The 23,265-nt window shown below is 35.5% G+C and overlaps 1 protein-coding gene across 3 annotated transcripts in view; it reads left to right on the forward strand.

Annotated features, from left to right (window-relative positions):
• Positions 1-11,101, forward strand: part of DNAJB9 (DnaJ heat shock protein family (Hsp40) member B9) — a 403,125-nt gene extending 392,024 nt beyond the window's left edge. The window contains exons 10-11 of one of the 3 annotated variants that reach the window (XR_014016694.1): positions 3,285-3,350; positions 11,039-11,084. The gene's annotated coding sequence lies outside the window, so the exon portion shown is untranslated. Of the gene's footprint in view, positions 1-3,284; positions 3,351-11,038 lie in introns of all 3 variants that reach the window. The other 2 variants (XR_014016695.1, XR_014016693.1) reach the window with 2 other exon arrangements.
• Positions 11,102-23,265: the final 12,164 nt, after the last annotated feature.

Raw genomic sequence — 23,265 nt, forward strand, 5'->3', positions numbered from 1 at the left:
CAAAGACCAGGGTTATGGAGCTACTTTACTCTGCTTATATCAGTCACAAGTACCTACTGTCTCAACAGACAGATACACAAGTCAGAAATGAGTTTCCAGGTAGAAAATGTGGCCACTTTTTATATCTTTGGAGGCCTAAGAGTTGGGAGTAGAGGACTTGATTCTAAATGTCAGTTCCAAGAAGGGATTATATACAATCTTTTTAAGGTGCTTATGTTGGTGCAAATCCCCATGAATATGACCTATTTATGAGTGAAAGAAATCCTCTTTGAGCATTTCTTACAATGATGCTTTTCCACTTAAGGATTACCCATCCATTTTTATCTTTGTTGCTTATTGCATATCGAGATTGCCCTTCTCTGTGATTTACTTTTTTTCCAAATGCTCTTATTTTAAAGACCTAAGGATGAGACTGCAGGTGAGAATTGAATTGATATTGAAACTACAAAGAAAAAAACCCCCAGGTTTTATTGTAACTCTAAAAGCACATTTTAAACCCTGGAACACATTAAGAATAAAAAGTTCAAACTCACACTTGTCAAGGCATTTATAGTTAAGTATCATCTATTGTTAATGTTTCCTAATTTGCCATTTCTTGCTAACAGTTATGTGTTAATAAGAGAGGCCTAAATCTTTCATCATGTGTCTCCTTACTGGGTTTTATGACCTACCTCCAAAGATGAGGCCGCTGGAACTCCTGCTCAGACAGACAGAAAGGCAGCACATAGCTCAGGAAATTGGTGCTGATCTGGACATCAAAAATCCTCTCTCCTCATTTTGGCCTTTTTCTCTTTAAAGGCATAGGCTGGGTCAATCGTAGAGATAGAGAATAATAAAAAGGAAAAATTTAAGAGGAAGTTTTAAACTTCTCTTCCCCCAAAAGCTACTTTGAAGAAAAAGTTTCTTTCCCTTTCCTATTCCAGAATAATTTTTCTTCAGTTGCCTTTTAAACACAGGTTCTTCCTGTCTCAAAAACACACTTTAGCATGATGGTTTAGATGAACGACTTGGTAGATGGTGTTTGTGGTAACTGTGCATAGGATGAAATTTTGGTGCTGTATTGCTGATCAGTTTCTGCTCTAATTGATTGGATTGAATTGAAATCAGAAGTTCAAAGACCACGGTTACGGGTTCTAAGAACCACCAGACAGCATTACTAAAACAATGGTCAGAATGAGTCACTGCAAATTGTGTCCACTGAACCTTCTGGTCAGTACAGTTCTCCACCATCATACTGGTTCATTTCAGAAGCAAATTTTCTACTCTTGGCAAAAAGAATTTGCCTCCTGAAGTCCAGCCCACTTTGGGGTGTGGAGCCATAGTCCCATATAGTAAGACTGCGGCCTTGCGTGCTTTGCTTACTTTATCCATACATCTCTCATCCAGGAGCTTCTCAAAACGAGTGGCTGGATCATCGTAAGATGTTAGTATTCCTGGATACATTCTAGTATCTTATCCGCATAATAAGGTTTCTCATCAAAACCTCAGTGTGTCTGTCTCCGGAAAACTGTATATAATTATGTTAGAACTGAAGACTTATAAATAAAGCCATAATAATCATGCTTTGTTTGCATTGTGTCTTTTCATTTACAAAACATTTCACCACACGTTTTAAAATTGGTCCTCCAATCATTTCATTAGCTAACTAGGGATGTATTATTTATATCCATTTTCCAGATGACACTAGAGGTTGTGACAAGTATAAGGTCATGAAACTTGTAAGCAGAAGAGCCAACACCAGCACCTAGTAAAGAGGTTATTTTACGATACAGACTGAATCTAACAAATAGCCCCATGAAGACGGGTGGGCAGTTCGTATCAAATTATTTTTTAGTCTCCCCTAAAATCTGCATCAGTAGCCATTGTAAATGAGTGTTGATGAAATGAAGAAGCTGTGCTTCATCTCATTTTCCTGAGTCTGGGAGAAGCTTCTTTTTATGGTGAGATTGTGAAACATGCAGCTCCTGAACAAATACTTGAATGCTATTGATTTAGAGATAAAGGAAACAAGAAAAGGACCTTGTAGAGGATGAGAGAGGAAGATGCTTGTATAACATTTTACACAAAATACAAAGTAAGCCAAAAAAACCCCCAAATAACCCAAAAAACCTTAGAGGAGAAAGAAAGGAAAAAAAGAAAAGTAATACTAGGCACACGTTTATTCCATCAGAATTGTAGTGTGATTAGTGCACAAATACAGTCCCATCTTCACTCTGGGCTTGTTTCCACAGAGTCATTAGGATGTCATTAGGATGATCAAGATGAATAAACATCACATTCTGCATCGCACAGCCCAGTAAGCCTCTATGGCATCAGGTAGCAGGAGCTAAGTGAGGTTCTATCAACCTCTGGGGAAGAATATGCGTGGGGAAGGAGGAATAACAATGAGGGCCAGAAAATTACTTGGTAGTCTCTTTTCTAGATGAAACCTTGCTACACAGAGGATGCAGTGTCTTGAGGGAGCTTTGAGCCTCTGTTAATACTTAGACTTCTCTGCCCATGATTCTTGCTGGCTTGGTCAGCACTGGATTCCTAGGATAGAGCATCCCTTAGATTTGAGTCAGCATCCTGGATGGAGAAAGGATACTAATAGATGTTGCTGCTTCCTACACTTTGGCTCTAAAGAGAACAAAAAGTAGTGCTTTAGAATAATAATTTAAAAAGTAACCTTTTTTTCTGATGTTTTTTGTTATTCTCCTCAAAACAGGCAGATTATAAAAATATATTCAGAAAAATTTCAGCTAAATTTGTATGTTAGCTGCAAGATGACTGATAAGGAAAACAAGGCATGTTTGAAAGTTTTTTGAAGTTGACTTAATTAAGAGCAGCTATCACGGCACCTACCCAAAGCTCCTAGATGCCAAGGGTGGAAATGCTGAATTGAGCTGGATGGCATCTTTGATTGATAAAAGGAGAATAGGTAGAAAGCTAAGAAGACAAAAGAAAAATAAGGGAAGAAAACATATATTCACTGAGCATAATATGCCGTGGGTTCCAGTGTTGTGCTGTAGCCAGCTAGTACTGGCTCACCTGAAAGAGCTCATTGTTAAAATTTTCAAGAATTTTTCAAAGCAGTTGTTAGAAACATCCATTATTAAAAATTAAATTGTATAAACCTTTACTTAACTAAAATATTAAAAGCAAAATTAATAAACACTCAAAGCTCAATCACTTCCAAATTATTTTTCATTTTACTATTATTTATGTTCTCGAGGTTATCCATACCTATTGTATCTGTGGTGGAAATCCTGTATAACCGTGCACTACTACACATCTCTTTTCAGCTCTGTATTCAGTGACATCATATTGGTGGCTCAAATTACCCATGGCTGGCAAATGCTACAAATCAGGTATTGATTTACTGTTTTGTTGATTGTCTAATCTTGAGAAATGTTAATGATGAAAATTAAAATGGAAAGTGTGTCATGCAGTTACATTATGAAGAATATAAAATTAAGGAAATATTCATTTATCATTTGAAAACTATTATCTGAGTCAGCAAAGATGTGATGCACATCATTCATGAGCAAATAAGATTCTGACACACATCTTAGTTGTTTCACTTTCCTCCTAACTTGTTATAGTAAACAAAAATATCAACCAGCTTTGATTTTGCATATCAGATTTAATGATGAAGCATTTATTGGGAAAAGAGATGGCAGATTGGGATCTGACTCTTTTTGCCAAATCCTGGTTGAATTGAAGCCATAATATGTCTATCACTACAAGAGTTTGGAAAATATCAGTGGAAACATTGGTAGAACCAATTGGTTATGTAGAATTTACAATAATAAGTATTGTGTATTTTACCATTAATTGCTAATTGTGTGCTACACATTCATGTCAATAACCTTTATAGTAAACTTATATACGTACTTTTTTCTTCAGAGAGCCTGTTGTTTAATATTTGCCAGCATACTACTGATAATTATTAAAATTTTCTCTTATTCCCTTATTTAATTCTGTAACAATTCCTTGAAGTAGGTATTATACATATTTGTAGCTATGGAAAATGAGGCCCAGAAGAGTTTGGAAATAGTACCAATGTCACATAACTGTCAGAGAATATAGTTGAGTTGGAGTCTTAGGAATATTCTGGCCAGGGCCTGGGCTTTTGTACTGACACCACTCTGACACTGACATTTACTAGTTAAAGACCTCAGTTAAGTCACTTGTGCTACATTCTGGCCTCAGCATCCTCTTCCATGAAAGGAGAATGACATTATCTATTCATTCCTCCTCAGAATTGTTGTGAGGATCAAATGTGAAAATAATTTGTAAACTTAAGGTGCTAAAATATTACCTAATTATTTACTTAAGAGCTAGACATTTAAGATAGCATTTTGCATGCAGAGCTTTACTATTTCGAGTCTGACTCAGGCTCCTTGAAAATTAACTTTTCCATATATATTACCTGAAAAACAGAATATGCACTTCATTTTCTTTTGGAAATACTTTCTGTTATAAATTTCTAGATATTTTCCTGTTCTGGGCTTCTTTGCAAGTCTCCAACATCTTTTCTGTAAATTTAAGCACTGTTAATTATTTACAGTAATAGATTGATGGTTTCTTAAAGTGTTTGGCAGCTCTGTATGCCCACGTTTTTATCAGCCTAGAGCATCCCTGAGGATAGTGTGTGACCAGAAGATTCTGGAGAAGCAGCCAAAAGCTAAAACCAATGCATAAGTGAAAAGAAAGAAAAACAAATTATTTTTTTGAAAAGGAATCAAGTTGTTTGCATTAGAGTATTGTTACTTATAACCTTGGATAATTTAAAGTTATTGGAGAATGTAAGTACATTTTAATACCCTCTGATACCTCAGTATTAGATTGAGGTATGGATAATAGATAATTTTGCCCTATATCTGTCTCCCAATGCCAAAGCACTTCCAGGTGATGACATTTTCTATTGCAATTCTGAGTGTTTACAGGCCTTGATTCTGCTAGGTAATTATAAAATCTACCGTGGCAGTAAGGCTCACTGCATGAGCTAATGCCATTATATAGAATTAATCAAACCTAAATGAAAAGGTCATTAGAGAGTTAAATTATTTCAGTGATACCAGAGTAACACCACATAAGCAAGAATTATCCTCCATTTTGATATAATAGATCCTGAAATTTAGTCATTAGTTTCACCTCACTAAGCCTATTTAATTACTGATGTGGTTAATTACTTAAGCCCATTGACCACTGTTTAGTATTCTGTTACTTATATTTTTGGCTGTTTGAAAAAAATGTTATGTCACGTTCTTAACTTATCGTTATGCTTCACCTTAATTACTTCCTATGAGCTAACAGAGATGATCTAATAAAACACTAACAGTACAGGGCATGACTATTTCTTAAAAAAAAAAAAAACCACTAACATTTATTAAACTTTTACTATATAGGGTATTATGCATAGGTATAAAGGGAAATTGTTCTTTTCATGGTAAAATAAGTGAATTTCCTAACACATTAGAATGGTATTTAGTTTCTTAGGAGAGCTTTAATGGCCTCCTTTGCCATTGTCCCTGACCAGAACAGAGCGGATTAAGAATCTGTGTAGAAATGTGCTGTAAGGAATTCTGGATAATTTGAGGCAGAGAAATGGTGCAGTGTCACTTAACAGCTGAATGTCCATTTTCTCTGGCAGGTTAATGTAGTTTGCTGATGTAAATGTGTAGTAGTCAGGATAGGCTAGGTTATGTTGCACTAACATACATTCCCATTATCTCATTGACAACAAAGATTTATTTCTTGCTTATGCCACATGTCCCCTGTGAGTTAGCTCAGTCTTACATCCTCTCTGTTAGGGGCTAAGGCTGATAGAGGCTTCATCTTAATTTCCATAACCATCATGGTAGGGGGAAGAGCACGTAGTGAATTACACACTTACATTTTCCCCAGAATTACAATCTTACCACGTGCCCCAAAGAAACAGGACCAGAATATTCATGTCCATCAATAATGACTATCACACACCACCACTAAGGACTTCAGTGGAAGGAGCAAGAAATGGAGCAAGTCTCAAGAAACTCTGTTGTAGTTCTTCTTGCTCTGTGTGGTCACGTCACTCCAGCTAAAATTCTATAACCTTTGAGCAGTACTAGATGAATTCAACTGAGCATTTTGGGTTACGTGTGTGCTCTTTTTTTTTTCAGTGTAATCTGTAATCTTTCAGAGATGCTTCAGTCCTCCTTTTACAATCTCACTGCATCCTGATGTTCTCATATAGAACTGATCAAAAGCAAAGATTTAATTATTTGAATAATTATTTTCCTATGTACAATGAGGGAAGGAACTGTAATCACTGCTTTTCCAAAGCATCTCACTCAGTACCAAGGTCAGAGTGTCGCAAAATAAATTTAGGTTGTGTGAACAAATGAATGAATGAGAAGATAGAGATTCCAGCCAATTTGAAGGGGGGTGTCAGCTGGAAATATTTAATATTTATTTCTATTTTATTTCAGTTCTTATCTTTATCATTTCTTCATTCTACATCCTTTGCGCTTAATTTATTCATTTTCATGTTTTTTCATTTTCTTAAAATGGGAGCTTAGTTCTATTTACACCTTTCTTTTTTAATATAAGCATATAAGCATTTAAAGTTATATTTCCCTTTAATCAGTACTCTTTCTGTGCTCCACAAATTTAGATATGTTGTATTTTAATTATTATTGAGTTCAAAATATTTTCTAGTTTCTTCTGTAATATGTTTTTTGATCCACATGTTATTTAGAAGTGATTATTTAATATGGAAATATTTGAGGGTTTTTTTGGGTATATCATTGAAAATGAAGATAATTTAATATCATTTCATAATTAATGAAGACTTACTTTCTGGTTGAGCATATGGTATCTTTGTGAATATTCCTTGTGCACTTGAAATAGATGTGTATTTTTTGCTATTGTGTTCTATAATTTGCAATTAGTCAAGTTGATTGACAGTGTTGTTCAGATCTTTTCCCTTTACTGACTTTTTTCTACTTGTTTTATCAATTTATGAGATATAGGTGTTGAAGTCTCCAAATATGAATGCTTCTTTCCTAGTTCTGATTTTAATATTTGTTCATAAAATTTAAAAAATTATTTATTACCTTGTTAATTGAAAAATGGTGAATTTGTCCATTTCTTTTATTCTGTAAGGAAGATCTCTGTCTCACACATAGCCTCTTGTCTTTCTTAAAAAGTATCTTTCTGGTTGTATTGATTCATTTTTTTGGTCAATGTATTATAAGCCATTATGATTATTATTTCTTAATTTTTAATTTGTCTTAAATATCACCAGGAAAGTCCTTTCAGGTAATCTCTGTACCCTTTTAATGTATCCCTTTTAGTATATGAACACATCTTTGATTTCTGATGCAACAAAATATTTCAGGCTCACCTTTTACTTTCCCAGTCCCAAACCTCATATCTTTTAGTTGGAAGTGACATTTAAAAACCAACATTTGGGGGCTTCCTGTTGGCACAGTAGTTAAGAACCTGCCTGCCAATGCAGGGGACCAGGGTTTGAGCCCTGGTCCGGGAAGATCCCACATGCCGCGGAGCAACTAAGCCTGTGCTCCACACTACTGAGCCTGCGCTCTAGAGCCCATGTGCCACAACTACTGAGCCCATGTGCCACAACTACTGAAGCCTGCACATCTAGAGCTCATGGTCCACAATAAGAGAAGCCACCACAATGAGAAGCCCACGCACCACAACGAAGAGTAGCCTGGGGCTTCCCTGGTGGCGCAGTGGTTGAGAGTCCGCCTGCTGATGCAGGGGACACGGGTTCGTGCCCCGGTTCAGGAAGATCCCACATGCCGTGGAGCGGCTGGGCCCGTGAGCCATGGCCGCTGAGCCTGTGCGTCCAGAGCCGGTGCTCTGCAACGGGAGAGGCCGCAACAGTGAGAGGCCCGCGTACTGCAAAAAAAAAAAAAAAAGAGTAGCTTCTGCTCGCTGCAACTAGAGAAAGCCTGCACACAGCAACAAAGACCCAATGCAACCAAAAATAAATAAATAAATAATTTAAAAAAAAACAACATCTAGACATTGTATTATATGTACTAATTGCTTTGGGTGACATTTCTTCTAAGCCCTTCAATGGAAGAGTTTGGAAGTATATATTTTTAAGCAATCATTAGTTCATACTGATACTGCTAATTCAAATCCAACAGCACAGGGTTCGTCCCCACATTTTCCCATTCCATATTTGTATTTCCTTATCTCAGTACATATCAGTGTCTACACATTTAAATATCAAGTGGAAGAAATAAATGGAATACTGACTATAATTTGAATAACCTTAAAGAGGGAAGGAAAGGAAAGAAAGAGAACTAAACTCATGGCATAAATATAAGACAAATAGCAAAATATTAAACAAAAACCCAAGCATGTGTGTGCTTATTTTCAATTTAAAATTTTTTAAGAAAACACTGCAGTTAAGAGGCAGAGATTACCAGGGTGTATAATAAAAGCATAGTCAAGCTATATGTTGTCTACAAGAGATGCACATTAAATATAAGGACAAGGTAAGCTTAAAGTAGTAGGATGACAAATTATACCTCATGCTAAGAGTAACCATAAGAAAGCTGATGTATATATATTAATATCAGACAAAGTAGACTTCAATCCAAAGAGTATTGTTAAGGATAAACAAGTATTTCAGAATAATAAAAGGATCATCTTATCAGAAAGGCAGAATGTCAAAGTACTTTAAAAAAAGGGCTTCAAAATACATGAAGCAAAAAAGGCAGAATCAGAGGGAGAAGAAATAGATTATAATAATGGTTGGAAATTTTAATGCCCTTCATTTAGTAGTTGATAGAACAAACAGACAAAGAATCAGTAAGCATAAAATATCTGAACAACTATGTCAGCCAATTTGATATTTAGAGAAAGCTAGACTCAACAACAGAATGAGGAATGTTCATCAATGCAGGCAAATACTCCTTATGGGCCATACTAAATAAATCTCATTAATTTAAAAGGATTGAAATCATACAGGGAATGTCGGCTTACCACAATATAATTAAATTAGAAAATGATAAGTAAAATATGTACAAATCCCCTAATGTTTGAGGGGAAAAAAGTAACATGGTTCTAAACAACCCATAGGTTTCATGTCAATATCAAAAGAGAAAATAGGAAATATTGGGAACTGAATGATAATTAAAATGCAATATATCAACATCTATGAGATGTAGCTACAGAATACTATATAGGAAATTTATAGCTTTAAATATTTTAATAGAGGGAAAAAATTAAAATCAATGTTCTAAGCAAACTATGGCCTTAAGAAAACATAAAATAAGGAAAAGAAAAAATAATAAGAGAATATCCATAGATAGAAAATTAACAAACAATAGGTAAAATTAAAGTAGTCAAAATTGGTTCTTTGAAAAGATTTTAAAAATTGATAATCTTTAAGAAGACTGATCAAAAAATAAAGACAAAATAAATTACCAATATTAGAAATGAAAGAGATATCACTGTAGATTGTATAGATATGAAAAAGATAATAAAGAAGAATGATAAATGACTATATATTTGACACCTTGTATGAAATAAACAAACCTTTGAAAGATCACATGTACTAAAACTAATCAAGAAGAAGTAAAAAAATCTTGGATGGCCATATATCAATAATAGTAATTTTGTAGCTTAAAGATTTCAGACAAATTATTTTGGCTTCACTGGTATACTCTAACAAACATTTAATGAAGAAACAACAGTATTGCACATGTTCTTTCAGAAAATAAAGGAAGGAAAGATTTCTCCAATTTTTTTATGTATGCAAGGTGTTAGTGATATCATGGCTTCCCTGGTGGCACAGTGGTTAAGAATCTGCCTGCCAATGCAGGGGACATGGGTTCTAGCCCTGGTCCGGGAAGATCCCACAGGCTGCAGAGCAACTAAGCCCATGCGCCACAACTCCTGAGCCTGCGCTCTAGAGCCCACGAGCCACAACTACTGAGCCTCTGTGCCACAACTACTGAAGCCCGCACATCTAGAGCCCGTGCTCCGCAACAATAGAAGCCACCTCAGTAAGAAGCCTGTGCACTGCAACGAAGAGTGGCTTCCACTTGCTGCAACTAGAGAAAGCTCAAGTGCAGCAAGCAAGACCCAACGCAGCCAAAAATAAATAAATAAAATAAAATAAAATAAAGATATTAGTGATATCAAACTTAGCAATGCCATTATAAGAAAGGAAATTTAGAGAGCAATATACTTTATAAACAAAGACACATTTGTTAACTAAGAATATCAAATCAATCTAGCAATATGTAACAAAAGATAACGAATTTATACTATGACAAATTCAGTTTTATCTCAAGAAATTAAGGTTAATTTGTTATTCAAAACTAAGTCAAGCTAATGGAATACTAAATAATTTAAAAAGAACAAACTATTGCTAGGTACAGCAGCATGGATGAATCATAAATTCATTATGCTAAATTAAGGAACCCAATATTAAAATGTTATATACCACATAATTTCATTCATTTGGCATTTTGGTAAAGGTGATAATATAGGAGGACAGAACAGATGAGTGGTTTCCAGGAGTTTGATTGGGAATATGTTGTGAATACAAATGAAATGAATGAGATAATTCTTTGGGGTATAGGAATATTTCTGTATCCTACTCTGGTTGTAGTTATGAGAATACATGCACATGTAAAAACTTACTGAACTTTACACCAAAAAATGTGACTTTTGCTCTATGTAAATTAAAACAAATCCAAAAACAATTTTATTTTTTATATTAATAGAAAAACAGATAAACTGTCATCTTAATAAAATTCAGACAATGCTTTTGACAAAAGTCAATATCCCTTTATGATAAAATGTCCTAGCAAATTAGGAGTAGAAAAAAATTTTCTTACTATGACAAAGGGTATTTGCAACAAACCTAGAGTTAACATTATACTGACTGATGAAATAATGAATACTTCCGCCCTAAGATTGAGAATAAATACACCCACTCTCACTATGTCTGTTCAATGCTGTATTGGGCAACAAGGCTAAAAAAACCCTCCCAATTCCAGAATATGTTTTCATATTTCAGTATCTACAGAGGAGGAAGACCCACTAGAAGGATGTTGGAATGGAGACCTAGTACCCAACAGAGGTAGGTACCATTATTATTTACATTTTGCAAATACCGAGTCTTAGAAATGCTATTTAGTGTGTTGTTAAGGCTGAAAACTGAACACTAAATTTTATGTTTCTAACCACTAAGCTGTACTTAATAAGTTACACTCAATTTATCTTTGCATCTTGTTACTTCACCTCAACATTTTGTATAATCTTTGGTCCAAGGTCTATGATCCAGAGAATAATGACATCGGAAGTCTTGTTTGGAATATTTGAGAAAACTTTCGCTATCTGAAGCTTACAGTTTTTTTTTTAATCCAAACATTTTTAGCTATTCATTTTTAATTAAATGGAACATAATTATATGATTAGACTCAGATGAGCTACAGGGAAATTTACCAATGTATTTGAAACTAAAAGATAACTGGAAAGTCTATCTGTGATGCCCAAAACTTTAAGAAATACATACTTTAGTTTTATCAGTGGCTTTGCACTGAAAATTATTCTGGGCCTGCAAAGGCAAAGCTCATTCTGGAGAACCGTATTGCAGAATTTCATGACACATTCTGAGCCCATATGGCAAATTAATAAAGGACATCATTCTGGGTCCCTTAAAGTTATATTTTGCGTTTTACTTTACAAGTTACTTAGAAATTCATTCTTCTATCTTGGCATGAGATTAGTTCAGCCTCCTAAAGGCTATCAGCATTGTCTTTGAGTGACAGGCTCTATACTGGAAGTTAAGACTCTTAGTTTTAATTTGTACTTCAGAGTACTAGTTTGTAGGTGGGAGAAACCAAAGTCCCTTCCAGAACCCATTCTACCTTGTTGGAGATAGTTTCTGGACACTGCAGTGCTTGAATGGTGCTTGTGTTCACTGCCAGCTTTTATGGAGGATCTTTATTTCCTTCTGACCCATTTAAGCCTGTTAGGTGATGAGAGGAAAATGAAGGAAGCTCTTCCTTCATTATGTACTGCTATTATGTACATTATGTACTTCTATTATGTACTGCTTCCTCACTGTCACCTTTACTGGGTCCCAGAAGGGAGAGTATAAAATCCCAAAGGAGAGTGTAAAATCACAGGTAGAGATTAGTATATTCAAAGAATGGGTTTCCTGCTGGTATTCTGTTTTATGTTTTGGTTTTTAGAACAGAGTTCCACTCTAATATCCATCACAAGCTTTTTTTAAAAAATTTTTTAATCTAAGAGAATTATTTTTTCTATCATAAGATTTGGAATTACCCTCAGGCAGTTACTTAATTCAGGAACTATGTGCTGAATACCTAAACCAGTGATGGGAAAGGAATTTTGTTGAGAAGGAAAATAGTGCAAGTAAAATATTTATGGCTAGTAAAGTATTAATAATTAAGTTCATGGAATATAAAAAATGAGAAATAATATTACAGTACATTTTATTAAGTGGCCTTGTAAAAGAGAAGTGAAGATGAAAGGACATGAGTAATTGTTTATTAATTTGAAAAATAAGTAGAGAGGTGTGGACTTGTGTGGATATTCTGTTTCTTCTATTAAGTTTATTTCTGTCAATGGGCATAGTTCTTTTCATTTTTTAAATATCGTATTAGCAGAAATCAGTGGATAGAGGGAGCAGATAGCAGTGAGCCAGAAAGTTACCAAAAAATGTAGGAAGTACAATGATTAAAAAAAAAATACTAGATGGAATGGATCACTAATGATATGTTGTCAGATGCCAGTATAGCCAAATGTCTTCAGAAGATAACTGACCAGGTAGGCTTCTTCTTCTATCTCCTAGAATACTAATACCCTCATGGTCCCACCAAATGCAACAGGAGGCCAAACAGTCAAGAAAGCAAATCATAAACTATGGAAGCTTAATAAATTAGTAAAATAGATGTTAAAGGATGTATATGTGATAAGAACTAGGGTCTTGTGAGGAATTAGAAATGTGGAAGGTTAGAGAGAAAAAAGGAATATCTATCTATATATCTTATTAATTTACTGATTTCTGTATAAGCCAAACTTTTCCCTCTGTTTTTGAGTTAAAGTAGGCTATAGTTAATTAAACTGAAACTTGTATAGGGTTTAAGATTGACTTTCAAAACATTTTATCTCTCATTAAAAACTCCAATCAATTAGTATTGGCTACTTGAATTGCTCTATGGGGTTGTATCGTAAAGCCGTATTCAAATTCTGTGAGAGTGTCATAATCAATTACTTAAGTCTACAGTGATCATGAGAATGTCTGCAGTGATTATGACTTCTTACCCTGAGCGAGACCTTTCAAAACAGATGGCTCTTATGTAAACCAGGGCTCAAATCAGATTAGGACTGAAAATTTGTCAGACTTCTAATGTCAAGCAGATATGGAGTTTGATGAGGAATAGATGGCCAGTGACTGTATGTTCTAGAGACCGACTAGAGCCTAAGTATAAAAAACAGTTTAAACCTAGACATGAAGAAGAAACTGGACTCACATTACATCACATGATTCTTGGCTTGGAATCAAAGATTTGAGGAGAAAGATTCAGCCAATAGACTTCAGAATGTTCTTGGTTAAGGAAGGCTGAGATTGGCTGATACGAGGTTTGGTTTTCTTGGGTGATCCCTGGTTTATGGATAGTGCTTTTACATCTTTCTCAGACTTTGGAATATAATCCATAAGGATTCCGTATGCTTAGGGTATATCATTGAATATGTTCACTTGGGTTCTGATAATATAGTACATCCCAGCCATAAGAGAACTGGTTGGCAGTTCTTGGGGAGATAACAATTCCTGTAATGGTTTGTTTGCTTTTTTAAAGATAGGCTTGTAGGAAAAACAGGCACAGTAATAGAATGCTTAAGAATATTGGACAAAGTTGGATGCAATTTGAGCATATGTTGACCAAATTCAGTGATTCAATAGGAACTTCTGTCTCTGAGGCTATAATGGATTTAGAAAACCAAAAGACACATCAGTGAGAAGAATGATTAATGCAACATTACTCTTAGCAATGTCAGTCAGAATCCAAGATCCTAGCCATCTGCTGGAACAGGTAACTGACAGAAATTCTAACATACAGACATTGACTTTGCTATTAACAAGCTAGGAAACCAAGCAGGGTAATTGTGAATGAGGTGGGGACCCAGTTATCAGTGAACTCTAATCAGTGGACTGGTGGCATTGGACTGATAAAGCAATATCATGAGATTCCTTCTACTTCTCTACCAGGGCTTAGTTATAAGGCTAGTTAAAACCTATGGAAGGAAGCTATGACCAGGCTCAGAATCAAGGGCTACAATTTTGGATATGAAGAAAAGAATTTGTCAGGTACTTCAAATTTTATTCAATTTTTGAAGTTCTCTGTGGATGTAATTTTACAGTCTCTCTGCGTGTCTATTCTATTGATTAAGGGAGTTAAAAATAATTTTATAGTTATATATGATAATTGATTGCTCTCCTGGAGATAAAATTCTTCCTACTCTATAGCTGTGAGTGTGGAAAACGGTGTCCTTTTGAGATAATAAAACCAAACCAGGGAATTCCTTGCAGTCCAGTGGTTAGTACTTGGCCCTTTCACTGCTGTGGCCCGGGTTCAATCCCTCATTGGGGAAGTAAGATCCCACAAGCTGCGAGGAGTGGCCAAAAAATAAAAAATAAATAAAACCAAACCAAACCAAATGTACAATTAATTGAAAGCAAGAACTTTCCCTGAGGTCCATGGATCCTTAGGGTTTACGAGTGGAGTTTAAAAAACCACTAAACTGGTGAAGCTCTCTCTCTATATATATTTTTTGCGGTACGCGGGCCTTTCACTGTTGTGGCCTCTCCCGTTGCGGAGCACAGGCTCAGCGGCCATGGCTCACGGGCCCAGCCGCTCTGCGGCACGTGGGATCTTCCCAGACCAGGGCACAAACCCGTGTCTCCTGCATCGGCAGGCGGACTCTCAACCACTGCGCCACCAGGGAAGCCCTATCATATATTTAAAAAAAATTTTTCATTGTAGTATAAAATATTTTATAATATATTATATAGGTGTACAACTTGATGAATTTTCTCAAAGTAAACACATCTCTGAAATCAGTGCCTGGAACAAGAAATATTGTCAGCATCCCTGAAGGCCAGTACCCCTTCCATTCACTAATCCTCTAACAAGGGTAATTGCTGTCCTGACTTCTTACCCCATAGGTTTATTCTGGTATTGATCTAAGTGGAATTCTATAGAAAGTGCTTTATTCATCTGTCTTCTTTCTCTTGACATTTTACTTGTGAAGTTTATTCATGTTATTATGACTAGGTGTAGATTGTTCATTCTCATTACTAAATAATGTCTCACTGTGTGACACTGCCATGATTTACTTATCTATTTTACTGTTGATGGGTATTTAGATAGCTTCTAGTTTGGAGCTATTGTAAATAATATGTCTATGAATGTTTCAGTACATGTCTTTTGGTAAATATATTTTGGCATTTCTGTTGTATAAATCTAGTAGTGAAATTTCTGGGTCATAACTGTAGACCCTCTACTTTCATCAGTCTGATTATCTCTCTAATTTCAATGTTCACTCTTCCATCTTTTCAAAATGGCATAGTAAAGTTTATGGTTTGAATCTCTCCATTTTTTTTTGCAACAAAAACATGGAGTAATAGATTAAGCATTGAAAATTAAATTTAAAAAGATATGTCAGTGCTCCAAAGAAAGATATTTCCATAAACTAGAAATGAAAACACACACTCATTGTGCATCGTGATAGATAATAATAAAACCACACCAAAATATTATCCTCGAACTAGAAAATATCAAGGATAAAAATGAAATTTTAAGTGCAAGTAGGTTGGAAAAAACAAGTTATTTACACAGCAACTATAATCATAGTCGACTTCTCATCAGCAATGCTAAATACTAGAAGCTGAGGAAATGCTATTTAAAAATGCTGTTTAAAAGAGATGAGGAAATGCTATTTAACACTGAAAACTATCATTCAAAGAAGAGGGGTAAATTAAGGTATTGCCAGGGATACAAAAAGCAAGGAGTCTTTCCTCCTGCAAATACTTCTCAGAAAGAATTATTGAAAACGTAGTTCAAAAGGAAGCACATTCATAAAACCTTGAACACACTTTAGATCAGGTGTCATCAAACTTTTTTCTGTGAAGGGTTGGATAGAAAATATTTTAGGCTTTACGAGCTACATCATCTCTGTGGCAACTACTCAGTGAGGCTGTTGCATTGTGAAAGCAGCCATGGACGGGATGTAAAGGATGGTGTGGCTGAGTTCCAATAAAACTTTTTTTTCTTTTTACAAAAACAGGTGGCAGAGCATCTATGGCTCACAGACTGTAGTTTGCTGACCACTACTCTAGATCACAAAGAGAGGCTCAAAAAAATTAAAAAATGTAATTATCTCTCTCTGTGCCGCATCTGGTCTGGCCCTATTCAGTATCAGAATTAGTATAGAAATGGCATAAAGTTCTTAATCCCTGTATTTGCAACATTTCTTTCTTTAGATTTTATATTACAAGATAATATAATTTCAATTCTGTTTTAGAATCCAACAATAACATATCTTGGATCATTTTTATTTCTAATAGTTATCACCAATGTACACGAACCTTGGCTTTTCAGAAGAAGGGCTCTCTGATGGAGAGAGCCCCATCATGCCCTGAAATGCTGGGGTCAGATGGGCCTCCACAGATTTTTGTGCCGTTGGACAGGACAAAAGTGTCTTCTGGGCTGAGTGCCACTTGGAAGACTTTGTACGATTACTCAGATGCTTTTTCCTTCATTGCTGTTTCCATGTCTCATTTCAGAAGAGCCTCACTGCAGGGGAACAACCTTCTCTCAGGGCTGGATTTAGCAGAATGTGTTTGATCATTTAATTTCTTCACACCCTCAATGCAGAAGGGTTACATTCATATTACTGGTTATTGGCAGAGTTGGCAATTTTTTAAGTCAATTGATTTCCTGGCACTAAAGATTACACATTTAAAAACAGTTTTATCAGAAGAAATATGAAGCAAATGCTTAAGTCTCTAAATCACTCTCAGGCTTCAATGTAGCTTGGTTATTCATACAATTTGAGTTAGAAACTGGGGACCCAGACAAGCAGTGCATGCCTGCTAACATTGACAAAAAAGATACAATATGGAAAGTTTTTATTCAGTCTATTCCTGAAAATGTAATTTTTTCCTGGCTCTGTATTCTTCTACATACTCCTGACTGAGAAATGCATGTTTCTTTTAATTCTTTTGCTGAGTTTATTTTTTTTCTGATAATATTAACTATGTACTTTTTTAAGTAATAGATTTAAGGATTTCAGAGGTGGAAGAGACTCAAGATATCCAGTGTGTTACCTGATATCAAAACCCTTCTACAGTATTCTTGCTAAATAGTCACTTAGCTTTTGCTTGATTACTTCCTATAATGGATAATTCACTATATCCCATGATTGCCCAGGCCATTCTCAGTCAAGTCCTATTGATTAGAAAAATTTTTTCTTATTATAAGTGTAATGTTAAATATTGAATTTGTATAGTAGACTTTACATAGAGGGTTGAAAGATAAAATTGTACAATAGGAGTTATATCCAGTGTGATTTTGAATAGTTATGACTATGCAACTCTGATCATTTAGTATAATAAAGGTTTATTTATGACCTCCATTATTCCAAAAATGATTCAAGAAGCCTCAGACAAAAAGCACGACAAGCAAGATAAAGTAGGTGAAGAAAACAGGCCCAAAAGAAATTAAGAAAGGGAAATGACATCAGCTAAAATTACGGTTTATCATAAAATTTGTGTTATTAAATACTTCATACTTACTAGTCTAAGCAGCCAAAGCAAAGAGAGATACAAGGTAATTTATGGTTAAGGCAGAGCTATTGTTTTCCTTGGTAGGCAGACCGTGGGTCTTCATAACGGATATATACAGGGTTGTACTGAACAAAGTCCTCAACCATATCTTCCCAATATATATTTCAGAGGAAGCTTGCTGATAACATGCTACACAGCAATCCAAGTGTGGTTTTGTAAAAGTAGTTCTGTTGCCCTATCAGAGACCTATGGCCTAGTAGTCTGGTTTGACTCAAGGATAATTTGGAATATAAATGGGAAGAGATAATTTGAACATCTACAAAAATTCCATAATTGAACTTTTTATATGAATAGCATAACAGAAAATAAAATGATATATTCTTCGGCATGATTCAGAAGTACAGAATTTTTAAGTGGTTTCTTAAAGACATGTTCAAATACTTTGACAGTGAACTGAGTAACAGAGAGTTGATGTCATTTTAAAATAAAAGTAACCTAATGAAGACAAGCACCTATGTAGATAATTCTACTTGAATGAGTTTACATTTATGCACGGCAGGTGGGCATGTAATTCCCGAGTTCACTATGCAATCCTGAAATGCCATCTGGAAACTAACCAGTAAACTCTAGACTAGTGGTTCTCAAACTTTAGTATATTGAAGAATCACTTGGGAACCTTGTCAGATATGCAGATCTCCCCACAGCCAAATATTCTGTGTGGAATATAGGAATCTGCATTTTGCATGTGATGTGGACACATTTTGCAAAACATTGCTCTAGACATGGTAAATCTCTACTCTGGGGCTGAGATTACTATAGAGTTAGCCAAAATTATCAGTAGGTCATTATTCAAAAATTTTGTTTCATTTAATTTTTCCCCCTTTGGAATTGGAAGATTATGTCTCTTTTTTCACAACATTTCTATAAAACTGCCTTCATTCATTTAAAGTTCCAGGGACTTCCCTGGGGGCACAGTGGTTAAGAATCCGCCTGGCAATTCAGGGGACACGGGTTTGAGCCCTGATCCGGGAAGATCCCACATGCCGCAGAGCAACTAAGCCTGTGTGCCACAACTACTGAGTCTGTACTCTAGAGCCCGCGAGCCACAACTACTGAGCCCACATGCCAAAACTACTGAAGCCCACACGCCACAACTACTGAAGCCCACACACCTTGAGCCAGTGCTCCTCAATGGGACAAGCCACCAAAATGAGAAGCCTGCACACCGCAACAAGGAGTAGCTCCGACTCGCTGCAACTAGAGAAAGCCTGTGTGCAGCAACGAAGACCCAATGCAGCCAAAAAAAAAAAAAAAAAAAGTTCCAGGTTCAGAGAAAGATAAAGGAGATTTCCAGAGCTAATATAAAAATATCTTCTGGTTAAGAATTTTCAGTGAACCTCTACACTGTACCACCAAATTACCAGGTAACAACTTTGTTTTTATACTGTATTAATATAGTTCATTGACTTTTAGTATTATTATTCTTGGAAACGTCTTTTTATTGTTCACAGGATGCCTGAGGGAGACCGTGTTATTTATAGTTGTGTGGTTATAAACAGATTGAGAGACACAATCTGTGTCACTAAGTATACGGGGCATAGCAGGATGGAAGAGGCAGTTTTGCTTCTGGTAATCCACTTATCTTCTTGTATGTGATGGTGAAAAATGAATTATCTAGCTACCTGCTTGATTGGCTCAGGTGAAAAATTTGCATATTTCAGCTCTTGTACAATCTGGTTATTTGCCTTCTTAAAAACAGAGCAGCTAAAAACAATGTCATGCTTAAATTCACACTAAGAGCAATGACAGAGAATGAAGTTCTCTTTGTCTGTCTTAAACTCTGGCTTCATTTACCTAATCACTTTCAACATTTTCAGAGTCAAGCACTGAAGAATGTAAAGCTCTTTGACTAAAGCAACAAAGCTGACACGTGTTCTTTCTACTATTTGTCAGGCACTGTGTTAGGTTATGGGAAAAAGGGAATGAATAGGACAGATGATATCCCCAAGGAGTTCACATTGAATCCCCTCACCTCCTTTTTGGGCTCTCCACTGCTGTACCTCACCCTTGATCCACCAGGGGAATTTCTCACTGTGAGACAGGTCACTAGGTGAAGAAATCACTTCACCAGGTTATTTTCTATTATCAGGGGTTTAAAAATATTATGTTTTGACAATAAAGTGTTATTGTGTTTCTAAGCTTAGAGAGTAGAAGTAACAAATGAAATCAGTTTTTTGCTTTTTGTTTTTGTTTGTTTGTTTTTAAGTATCAGGAGGGAAAAAAGGAGAAACATAGAGTAGGTAATGAAGTGGCTGTGACTCTGATTTTCTTTTCACCTAGGGAAAACATAATCACAGGGGTTTTGTGCTGCTTATATTGATGTGCTATGCTTTCTTTCAAGGTGAGTGAGATGCTAGCAGTTACATACAGATGATAAGAAATTCTGAGAATATTGAATGAAAGGACTTCTTTCCTTAGTGAATGGGCAATCTTCCTTGCTTGAAACAATGCCCTCAAATAAAGCCCCTGAAATGGCTTTAGATGCAAACTTGGTTACAGCTTCTGTAGAAAAGCCAAGTTTAAGAAACACTGAACAATCAAGAAGATATTTGATGAGTTAAAAGGGGTTTTCTATTCTAGCTGGATGGCAGGAAGTCAAGTTAGGCCAAGTAGTAACTAATAAATGATTTCAACAGGTAGTATTAGTGAGAAAATTAGATGTGTATCCTCAGAATATTTAAATCTTTTTTTCTAATTTGTGTATCATCTACTTTAGTATTTTCAGTGATTTTTTGGTATAATTTTTTTTCTGTTTTATGAAATTGTTTCATCAAGAGCCAACCAAACAAACAGAACTCTGAGTTTTGAAACATGCCATATATATATATGCCTGTATTAATTCCATCTATGGGATGTTTGGTTATTTTTTTAAGGGCAGTTTTCATTTAAATTATATTGTAAACAACATCCCATTTGGCTAATTTATAAGATCAAAGCATAATTATTCTAGCATAGTTTCTAAAGAACAAATTAGTTCAAATCACTAACAGGTTTGCTGAAATTGGTTATGTAATATAGTATTTTAGCAGCATAAATGATTTAAACTAACATAACTTGTTGAGGTTAATAGTAACAATAGCCAAAGCAATCTTGAGAACGAAAAACAGAGCTGGAGGAATCAGGCTCCCTGACTTCAGACTATACTACAAATCTACAGTAATCAAGACAGTATAGTATTGGCACAAAAACAGAAATATAGATCAATGGAACAGGATAGAAAGCCCAGAGATAAACCCACACACATATGGTCACCATATCTTTGATAAAGGAGGCAGGAATGTACAGTGGAGAAAGGACAGCCTCTTCAATAAGTGGTGCTGGGAAAACTGGACAGGTACATGTAAAAGTATGAGATTAGATCACTCCCTAACACCATACACAAAAATAAGCTCAAAATGGATTAAAGACCTAAATGTAATGCCATGAACTATCAAACTCTTAGAGGAAAACATAGGCAGAACACTCTATGACATAAATCACAGCAAGATCCACTTTGATATTTTCAGTGATCACTTCGATATTAAGTAGTGTATTGTTTAGCCTCCATGTGTTTGTATTTTTTACAGATATTTTCCTGTAATTGATATCTAGTCTCATAGTGTTGTGGTCGGAAAAGATACTTGATACAATTTCAATTTTCTTAAATTTACCAAGGCTTGATTTGTGACCCAAGATATGATCTATCCTGGAGAATGTTCCATGAGCACTTGAGAAAAATGTGTATTCTGTTGTTTTGGGATGGAATGTCCTATAAATATCAATTAAGTCCATCTTGTTTAATGTATCATTTAAAGCTTGTGTTTCCTTACTTATTTTCATTTTGGATGATCTGTCCATTGGTGAAAGTGGGGTGTTAAAGTCCCCTACTATGAATGTGTTACTGTCGATTTCCCCTTTTTATGGCTGTTAGTATTTGCCTTATGTATTGAGGTGCTCCTATGTTAGGTGCATAAATATTTACAACTGTTATATCTTCTTCTTGGGTCGATCCCTTGATCATTATGTAGTGTCCTTCTTTGTCTCTTCTAATAGTCTTTATTTTAAAGTCTATTTTGTCTGATATGAGAATTGCTACTCCAGCTTTCTTTTGGTTTCCATTTGCATGGAATATCTTTTTCCATCCCCTCACTTTCAGTCTGTATGTGTCTCTAGGTCTGAAGTGGGTCTCTTGTAGACAGCATACGTATGGGTCTTGTTTTTGTATCCATTCAGCCAATCTGTGTCTTTTGGTGGGAGCATTTAATTCATTTACATTTAAGGTAATTGTCAATATGTATGTTCCTATTCCCATTTTCTTAATTGTTTTGGGTTTGTTATTGTAGGTCTTTTCCTTCTCTTGTGTTTCTTGCCTAGAGAAGATCCTTTAGCATTTGTTGTAAAGCTGGTTTGGTGGTGCTGAACTCTCTCAGCTTCTGCTTGTCTGTAAAGGTTTTAATTTCTCTATCAAATCTGAATGAAATCCTTGCTGCATAGAGTAATCTTGGTTGTAGGTTTTTTCTCCTTCATCACTTTAAATATGTCCTGCCAGGCCCTTCTGGCTTGCAGAGTTTCTGCTGAAAGATCAGCTGTTAACCTTATGGGGATTCCCTTGTGTGTTATTTTTGTTTTTCCCTTGCTGCTTTTCATCTGTTTTCTTTGTATTTAATTTTTGACAGTTTGATTAATATGTGTCTTGGCATGTTTCTCCTTGGATTTATCCTGTATGGGACTCTCTGTGCTTCCTGGACTTGATTAACTATTTCCTTTCCCATATTAGGGAAATTTTCAACTATAATCTCTTCAAAGATTTTCTCAGTGTTTTTTTTTTCTCTTCTTCTTCTGGAGCCCCTGTAATTCGAATGTTGGTGTGTTTAATGTTGTCCCAGAGGTCTCTGAGACTGTCCTCAGTTCTTTTCATTCTTTTTTTCTTTATTCTGCTCTGCAGTAGTTATCTCCACTATTTGATCTTCCAGGTCACGTATCCATTCTTCTGCCTCAGTTATTCTGCTATTGATCCCTTCTAGAGTATTTTTAATTTCATTTATTGTGTTGTTCATCGTTGCTTGTTTCATCTGTAGTTCTTCTATGTCCTTGTTAAATGTTTCTTGCATTTTGTCTTCTATTTCCAAGATTTTGGACCATCTTTACGATCATTATTCTGAATTCTTTTTCAGGTAGACTGCCTATTTCCTCTTCATTTGTTAGGTCTGGTGGGTTTTTATCTTGCTCCTTCATCTGCTGTGTGTTTTTCTGTCTTCTCATTTTGCTTATGTTACTGTGTTTGGGGTCTCCTTTTTGCAGGCTGCAGGTTCGTACTTCCCGTTGTTTTTGGTGTCTGTCCCCAGTGGCTAAGGTTGGTTCAGTGGGTTGTGTAGGCTTCCTGGTGG

This window comes from Mesoplodon bidens, assembly GCF_964165515.1.
Source record: "Mesoplodon bidens genome assembly, chromosome: 9".
NCBI classification, from domain to species: domain Eukaryota; kingdom Metazoa; phylum Chordata; class Mammalia; order Artiodactyla; family Ziphiidae; genus Mesoplodon; species Mesoplodon bidens.